This window comes from Triticum aestivum, chromosome 2A (assembly GCF_018294505.1).
Source record: "Triticum aestivum cultivar Chinese Spring chromosome 2A, IWGSC CS RefSeq v2.1, whole genome shotgun sequence".
In the NCBI taxonomy this organism is placed as follows: Eukaryota; Viridiplantae; Streptophyta; class Magnoliopsida; order Poales; family Poaceae; genus Triticum; species Triticum aestivum.
The window spans coordinates 674,103,034-674,113,127 of NC_057797.1; positions in this window are offsets into that span (position 1 = coordinate 674,103,034).

The following is a 10,094-nucleotide window of genomic DNA, read 5'->3' on the forward strand; positions in this document are numbered from 1 at the left end:
TTTTCTGTCATGATTTTTTTTCATAGAAGTAGGATCCCACCACATCTATGATGATACCGGGTTTTGTCACAATTATCGTCATAGAAGTGTCATATGTATGACAGAAAAAAATTTCGTTCAGCCCAAAATGTCACGGATGTGTCTTTTTTTGTAGTGCTAGCTAGGCATTGATAATTTCAATGATGCTTATATGAAAGACATGAATTGAAGCACAAAGAGAGCATCTTGAAACACGTGACAAACACATCTAAGTCTAACATACTTCCTATGCATAGGCATCTTATAGGCAAACAAATTATCATAGCAAGCAAAAACTAGCATATGCAAGGAAGTAGAAAGAAACAATAGCAATCTCAACATAACAAGAGGTAATTTTGTAACATGAAAATTTCTACAATCATATTTTCCTCTCTCATAATAATTACATGTGGGATCATAAGCAAATTCAACAAAATAGCTATCACATAAAATATTTTCAACACGATCCACATGCATGCATAGTTGACACTCTTCCAAAATAGTGGTATTAACATCAACTAAAGTCATGACCTCTCCAAACCAACTTTCAATAATATTGCAAGCACTATTATCAATCTCATATTCATCATGGGGCTTAAATAATTTTTTCAAGATCAAAAGAAGAATCACCCCAATCATGATCATTGCAACAAGTAGTAGACATAGCAAAACTAGCATCCCCAAGCTTAGGGTTTTGCATATTATTAGCACAATGGACATCAATAGAATTTACAGTAAAATCATTGCAATCTTGCTTTTGATTCAAGGAACTATCAAGTATGAGTGCAATAGAAATAATCTCGTGTTTAACATAAGGAACTATAGCAAATTCTTCTCCATAAATATTGGCATCATGGCTATAAGAATGGCAAGCATCATGTTCATCAAGGGATATTTCAATCAAATCATCGGAATCATAATTATCTATAGATTCATGCATATCATTATTTTCTTCCAAAGTAGCGGTCATTCTTTCAATAAATTCTTTGACATAGACATTATGGGCATAGTTTTCATAGCAATATTTAAGTATGTAAAAATTTTCAGATTCGTAGAGAGTAACATCATACTTTTCGATCAAAGAAGCAACTTCATAAGCACCCTTAAAAGCAACAAATTCTTCAATTTTTTCGATATTGTAGTAACTATAAATACTCTTTGCATAAGAAGATAAGATTTCATTATCATTAAACTCACATAGGTAGGGGAGGTGTTTTTTAGGGTTCTTAGAGCAACAAGTAAAATCTTAAATTTCATAAAGATTCCAAGCATAACATAGCAATATGTTTATTTGATCCCATAAGAGTCTCCCTTTTTCAAACAAACGGTGACGCACAAAATGAGCATGCTCATCTAAAGATTTCCCATCAACTAGGCTAGTTGGGGTTTCAACACGAGCGCATAAGGATCAAAGATGATCCAAGTAGAACACTTTAAGTGGATCCATATCTTAGCAAGCAAACATGCAAGCAAATAGAAGGCACATGGAAACACAAACAAAGATACATACGGGAAGAAGGCAAAGAAAAGGCAAAGGTTTTTGAAAATTGTTTTAGAAGTGGGGGAGAGGAAAGCGAGAGGCGAATGGCAAATAATGTAATGCGAGGGATAAGAGTTTCTGATAGGTACTTGGTATGTCTTGACTTGATGCCACCTCCCCGGCAACGGCGCCAGAAATCCTTCTTGCTACCTCTTGAGCATGTGTTGGTTTTCCCTTGAAGAGGAAAGGGTGGTGCAGCAAAGTAGCATAAGTATTTCCCTCAGTTTTGAGAACCAAGGTATCAATCCAGTAGGAGGTAACACGCAAGTCACCTAGTACCTGCACAAACAAACAGGAACCTCGCAACCAACGCGATAAAGGGGTTGTCAATCCCTTCACGGTCACTTACGAAAGTGAGATCTGATAGAGATAATAAGATAACTATTTTTGGTATTTTTTGTTGGGGAACGCAGTAATTTCAAAAAAATCCTACGCACACGCAAGATCTATCATGGTGATGCATATCAACGAGAGGGGAAGAGTGTTGTCCACGTACTCTCATAGACCGTAAGTGGAAGTGTCATGGCAATGCGGTTGATGTAGTCATGCGTCTTCATGATCCAACCGATCCTAGTACCGAAAGTACGGCACCTCCGCGATCTGCACACGTTCGGCTTGGTGACGTCCCAGGAACTCACAATCCAGCAGAGTGTCGAGGGAGAGTGTCGGTGTCAAAACCGGCGGATCTCGGGTAGGGGGTCCCGAACTGTGCGTCTAGGATCGATGGTAACACGAGGCAGGGGACACGATGTTTACCCAGGTTCGGGCCCTCTTGATGGAGGTAATACCCTACGTCCTGCTTGATTGATATTGATGATATGAGTATTACAAGAGTTGATCTACCACGAGATTTTAGAGGCTAAAACCCTAGAAGCTAGCCTACGGTATCATTGTTGTATATGATCTATCGACTAGCCTAGCCTCGGTTTATATAATGCACCAGAGGCCTAGGATGACAAGAGTCCTAGCCGAATACGCCGGTGGGGAGGAGTCCTTGTCTTGATCACCAAGTCTTGTGGAATCTTCCATGTATGCGGCAGCTGTCCGAACTGGCCCATGAGTATACGGCCATGGGGGTCCTCGGCCCAATCTAACAGATCGGGAGACGACGTGGTGAGTACCCCCTAGTCCAGGACACCGTCAATAGCCCCCTGAACCGGTCTTCAAGTTAGGGACCCTCCTCGATTCTTCCAAACTGTTCTTCATCTTCGGTTGTCGGTCTTGAAAACTGGTTCAACAAATCTTCTCATCTTCGATCTTGAGGATTGCCGAAATGCATTCGACGAGTTTACACATCGGGTATCCGAGGAGCCCCTTTAAGTTTCTGGCCTTTATCAATGCCTTGTTATTTTTATGCCACACTTGAAGTTGTTCCCGGGAGGCAGTGTCCTCTTGCGTCCGAGCTCTAACGCCGGACTGCATTTGAGGTATCTTTTGCAGCCAAGCACCAATGCCGGACTGATTCCGAGATCCAACGCCGAAATGTATTCGAGCTCCAACGTCGTACTGTGTCCAAGCTCCAACGCCGGACTATATCCAAGATGTCATAGATCATCTTGGTCCAAAAAAGTTGAAGGAGTTTAGCCGAGCTTAATGCTGGAAATGCCCTCTATGGAGCCAGCCACTAGCGCCTGAGCTTTATGCCGGACTGCTTCCGAGGTGGTGCACCACACCGACTGTGGGCCAATTTTTTGTCAATATTTTTTATTGGTGCAATTTATTCTCTGCCGAGATATATAGCCAGTAACCCTCAACGTGTGTATCGGTTTAAAACCCGAGATGCACTTGAAGGATGATGTAAGACCATTGATCCCAGTAGCCGCTGAGACTTAGGTTGATTTGCAAAATCGGCCTAAGGATCAAGTCCTAGCTTGGCAGAATACTTCGGGATACAAAAAGCGGCGTGCTTAGTCCTCGAGACTCAGGTTGGGTGCGGCCGACCAACCTGAGGATCATAATCTCCTCGGAAACTGTATTGCACTTAATTTTTTTTGCATTGGACAGACAATGCAGTAGCCCCTGAGACACTAGTCGGGTGGAAACACCAGATCAGGGGATCGATGTGCCCCTTTAATATTTGTAAATAATAAGCCCGAAGCCCAGTAGCCCCCGAGCCTTAATGCGGGCACGGGTGGCCGAATTAAGGATCGATATCCATAGTAAAATCACAAATTATGTGTAATGACTCTATGTATCCAAGTACTTTACATCCTTAATGCTCGGATCCGCATTGTACAAAACTTTGTTGACCGACCATCGGCTTCCACCTCCTCGGCTAGTAGCCGAGGAGTGTTTGTCCTACTTTATAAAGCCTTTATGAGGGCAAAGATTTACGACAAACAAGGCAATCTGGCCATACGGTTTTATAAAAAAAGATACGCATAGAAATATGTTATATTACTGTTTAACATAAGAAATGTCTTCCAAAGAAAATAGTCCCGCTATCGGTTCGTTTCTTTGGGTTGTCATGCTAAGCATGATCATGAAACCTCAGCTCTAATGTAAGAGCAAAATATCGAGGATTTAGTTTGGGAGTCCAGTTAATAGCCCCCGGTAGTGTTTGGCGACAGTCGAGGTCAAGCCGTAAATACTTCGACCATTGTTATGAATGGCCCGTCATTTAACACCGTCATCGGATCGCTGACCAGTTTACGCTTATTGTGATAGTCAGTTTTCGGCTTTCTCCACTGAGGTGCTTAACCCTGTGAGCTGGAAGCACAATCGCAGTGGTTCTCCCTTTGCACACCTAGCCGAACAAATCGGAACGCAAGAGGCAAGCGCAGGAGCCGGGCAACCCAACTATTGACCGAAGACACAATTCGAAACCAATGCATATATAGTGAGATCCGAGAATGTTTTTGCCGAATCTATAAAGGTGTCCGACATTGCACTGTGAGACTTGTGCTGGAAACACACAAATAGTTTAAAAGTGCCAAAAAGCTTGGAATACCAAAAAACGTCAGTAAAAACATGATGTCCGAACAAGATCAAGTGTTTGGTGCCAATCCGAAAATTGGAAGAGAAAGAAAAAATTATGCTTCTGTCGTGTTTGGACAACGACCAAGAAGAAAACACATTTACAGCTCATATATAAATTTTAAAAGCCCCCAAGTGACTTGGGTAAGAATTTTATGTATAATGATTGTATGTACCGAAGTACTTATATCATATTTGTGTTCACCCGAACTTTAAACGCGTCTTAACCGACCGTCGGCTTCTCCCTCTTCGGCCAAGGGCCGAAAAGTGTCATGTACTCCGCCTATCGAGAGTATCGACGGTGTTTCCGATGACCAGGTAATCAGGCCATAAGGCTGTAACAGACAAAGTGCGCTCAGAGAACTTATGCTATATTACTAACGAAGTGTAAGAAGCATCTTCGAAGAAAATAGTACCCCCACCAATACCTTTCTTTGGTGCTCATTATTACTATGAGACTTGTGCAATAGATTTTTTGTACTCATGAGTTCCATTGTGTGCCGACCATGATTGAAAACAATAAGAGCGCTAGCTTTTGGCTTCACCCAGTCTGAGGTCAGAGCTCAGATGACCCGGTCATGACAATCGCAGAGGTGCTTCCTTTACTCCCTAGCCGAACAATCGGGAACATAGGGGTAAGCACAGGAGCCAGGCAACCCAGCTTGCAAATCGCTTAGGTCAATTTGGTGCATATTGTGGAGTAGTACACAAATAAGGAACGAAGCTGTACAAGTATAATCATAGGCAAGAGGAAAAGCTCCATCAAGGGAGCCCCCAAGTAAACAGGGTATTTGAATTTGTGTGTCACAAACAATATTTGGACAAGGGAAATTTTTTACAAGCAACTTTTTTCCATAAAAGTATAATGCTTGGTCGAGTCGGACACAAGTTAAAAATTTAAAACTTTGAGCATGAAGGCAACTTAGCTGGTTAATGTGTTCGATATTGATGACGCGGTCCGAGCTTGATGCGGGACAAGGTTCCATCCCCCAAGCCGGTCCCGAGGTGGCGGAGCAAAGAGCTCGACACTCCAAAGTGGTGACATAGCATGGTCAATGCAGGTCGGCAGAGTGATGCCGAAGTCCCTGGCAAGGGGTAATGAAGTGTTGACGAAGCCTCCCATCCAGCTGAGGTGACACCAAAGGATATAGTCCGCCTGGATCATTTTCCTATGCACACAAAATAGCGCAAACCAAAGATAATAGTAATAAAAAAATTGTTGCATAATAAATAATTTATGCAAAGTGAGTAATAAAAGAAATATGGCCTGGCGCCGAAGTCAATGTTGATGCAGGGCGTCGGCGTGATGCGGTAAAGGCATGCCGAAGCCTGAATTCATAGGTCGGTCCGAGTTCTGGATGCGGCGTTGGCCGAACTATGTACGGAAACTGACCGAATCGCCATGTGACCGTCGTTAATGCGGCCACCATTTGATAGACCTGTGTGCATATAATGGACAAACTAGAGTAATAATTCCTTGGGAAAAATGAACCAAAACAAGCAAAAAGTACAAGGATTAATAGCACCTGGTTTGTTTGTTGTAGAAAGGTGATTCCAAAAATTGGGACTCGATCCGCACACCCATTGCTTGATGGGCGATAAAGCGACGGTATGGTGATGTTGGCAAAGGTTTGCTTGCCGAGGGAAAGCCCTCGGTCTAGCTAACGTGACGGAGCTGGTCGGCTAGTGACGTCGAAGTCTCCGGAGTAGGTTGATGAAGAGATGGCGAAGCCCCCAGTCCAGCCGAGATGTCGAAGCCTCGATGTCAGCCGATGAGTCGAAGTAGGTCGGCATGATGGACACCAGCTTGAAGAAGCAATAGTGCGGCCCTGCCGATGCAGGTCGTGACGTGGTCGATGTCGGCTTGATGAAGTGACCGTGCGGCGATGCCGGTATGCCCGCTCCGTGTAATCCATGGGGCGACGATGTTGGTGATGATTTATCCTTCGCGATGCCGGACTCTTGTTCGACTTGCTGAGATGATGATCCAAAGAGGTTGAGCTCGGCTCAACAGAGTGACGACGTGTCTAGCGCAGGTCAGCAGCCTTGGAGCAATATTGTCGGACTAGTTTGACACCACATGATGATGAAGATGACCTCAGGGGAGGCTTAAAAATTTATGGGCACGTGTTTAAAAACAACACACAATATCCTAGAAGAGAATATCCTCTAAAAAGGTTGTCCAATATCACGTTCATAAAGAAACATGAATTCGGGTCGGATCCGTATTCGCGCAGAAAACAGATCCGAAAATTGGTCCACTCATCGGAAGGTTCCCGGATTTTGAACCGTCGGATCGAGCTGAAATTTGGAGGGGTGGTATATATGGGAATTCCGCAGGATATGAACGGTTGGATCTTCCAAAGGACCTCCGAGCTGGGCTCTGGAGGCCACGCCCTAAACTCGTCCAGATTTGACAGGGCTCCGGTATATTGTAGTTTGTCGGAGATTCCTCCATCGGAACTCGACGGCATTTTTCATGGCTATTGTAGACATAATTCCGCACCATTCCACCGGAGCAATTGTCAAACCGACGCTCGAGGAGGCGGTGACAGCGGATACAAGTTCGCTGCCTAGAAAAACATCACGGCCGCCCGAGGGCAATGTTGATGTTGAGCCCTCGAGCTCCATGGATGACTCCTCTATGATCATGATAGAGATCGGAGTTGATGTTGAAGAATGCCCCCGTCCGAACATGATGATTGGAGATGGAGTCGAGCCGGCGACAAAGATGCCGGCGTCGTAGTTGACCTGCGGGCGAGCCATTGATCCTTTTGCCGATCACACAGCGGAACTCTCAATGAAAGCACCAATGTCGGTGTCAAAACCGTCGGATCTCGGGTAGGGGGTCCCGAACTGTGCGTCTAGGATTGATGGTAACACGAGGCAGGGGACACGATGTTTACCCAGGTTTGGGCCCTCTTGATGGAGGTAATACCCTACGTCCTGCTTGATTGATATTGATGATATGAGTATTACAAGGGTTGATCTACCACAAGATCGTAGAGGCTAAAACCCTAGAAGCTAGCCTATGGTATCATTGTTGTATATGATCTATCGACTAGCCTAGCCTCAGTTTATATAATGCACCAGAGGTCTAGGATAACAAGAGTCCTAGCCGAATACGCCGGTGGGGAGGAGTCCTTGTCTTGATCACCAAGTCTTGTGGAATCTTCCATGTATGCGGCAGCTGTCCGAACTGGCCCATGAGTATACGGCCATGGGGGTCCTTGGCCCAATCTAATAGATCGGGAGACGACGTGGTGAGTACCCCCTAGTCCAGGACACCGTCAGAGAGCTTCATCAGCACGACGGCGTGATGACGGTGATGATGAAGCTACCGGCGCAGGGCTTCGCCTAAGCACTATGACAATATGACCGATGTAGATTATGGTGGAGGGGGGCACCACACACGGCTAAGGGATCAATGATCCACTTGTGTGTCTATGGGGTGCCCCCTGGCCACATATATAAAGGATGGAGGGAGGAGGAGGCCGGCCCTCATAGGGCGCGCCCAAAGTGTGGAGTCCTAGTAGGATTCCACCTCCCACATGGAATAGGAAAAAAGGAAGGGAGAAGGACAAGGAAGGAAGGGGGCGCCCCTTTCCCTAGTCCAAATTCGGACCAGTCCATGAGGAAGGGGCGCAACCACCCTTAGTCAAACCGCATATTCTACGAAGATCTTTATTGGTCAAACCGCATAACGATATACGTTGTTCCCTTTGTCATCGGTATGTTACTTGCCCAAGATTCGATCATCGGTATCTCAATACCTAGTTCAATCTCGTTACCGGCAAGTCTCTTTACTCGTTCCGTAATGCATCATCCCGTAACTAACTCATTATTCACATTGCTTGCAAGGCTTATAGTGATGTGCATTACCGAGAGGGCCCAGAGATACCTCTCTGATACTCGGAGTGACAAATCATAATCTTGATCTATGCCAACTCAACAAACACCATCGGAGACACCTGTAGAGCATCTTGATAATCACCCAATTACGTTGTGACGTTCGATAGCACACAAGGTGTTCCTTCGGTATTCAGGAGTTGCATAATCTCATAGTCTGGGGAACATGTATAAGTCATGAAGAAAGCAGTACTAATGAAACTATAACGATCATCATGCTAAGCTAACGGATGGGTCAAGTCCATCACATCATTCTCTAATGATGTGATCCCGCTTATCAAATGACAACTCTTTGTCCATGACTAGGAAACTTAACCATCTTTGATTAACGAGCTAGTCAAGTAGAGGCATACTAGTGACACTCTGTTTGTTTATGTATTCACACATGTACTAAGTTTCCGGTTAATACAATTATAGCATGAATAATAAACATTTATCATGATATAAGAAAATATAAATAATAACTTTATTATTGCCTCTAGGGCATATTTCCTTCAGTCTCCCACTTGCACTAGAGTCAATAATCTAGTTCACATCGTCATGTGATTTAACACGAATAGTTCACATCTTTATGTGATTAGTTCACATCTCCATGTGACTAACACCCTATGGGTTTACTAGAGTTGATAATCTAGTTCACATCGGTATGTGATTAACACCCAAAGAGTGATCTTGTTTTGCTTGTGAGAGAAATTTAGTCAACGGGTCTGCAACATTCAGAGCCGTATGTATTTTGCAAATTTTCTATGTCTACAATACTTTGCACGGAGCTACTCTAGCTAATTGCTCCCACTTTTAATATGTATCTAGATCGAGACTTAGAGTCATCCAGATCGGTTTAAAAGCTTGCATCGATGTAACTCTTTACGACGAACTCTTTGTAACCTCCATAACCGAGAAACATTTCCTTATTGCACTAAGGATATTTTTGACCGTTGTCCAGTGATCCACTTCTGGATCACTATTGTACCCTCTTGCCAATCTTATGGTGAGGTACACAATAGGTCTGGTACACAGCATAGCATATTTTATAGAACCTATGACTGAGGCATAGGGAATGACTTTTCATTCTCTTTCTATTTTCTACCATGGTCAGATTTTGAGTCTTTACTCAAATTCACACCTTGCAGCACAGGCAAGAACTCCTTTGACTGTTCTTTTTTGAACTACTTCAAAATCTTATCAAGGTATGTACTCATAGAAAATATATCAAGCGTCTTGATCTATCTCTATAGATCTTGATGCTCAATATGTGAGTAGCTTCACCGAGGTGTTTCTTTGAAAAACTCCTTTCAAACACTCCTTTACGCTTTCCATAAAATTCTACATTATTTCAAATCAACAATATGTCATGCACATATACTTATCAGAAATGCAGTAGTGCTCCCACTCACTTTCTTGTAAATACAGGCTTCATCGCAAGTCTGTATAAAACCATATGCTTTGATCACTTTATCAAAGTATATATTCCAACTCCGATATGCTTGCACCAGTCCATAGATGGATTCCTGGAGCTTGCTCACTTTGTTAGCACCTTTAGGATTGACAAAACCTTCTGGTTGCATCATATACAACTCTTCTTTAAGAAATCCATTAAATAATGCAGTTTTGACATCCATTTGCTAGATTTCATAAAATGCGGCAACTTCTA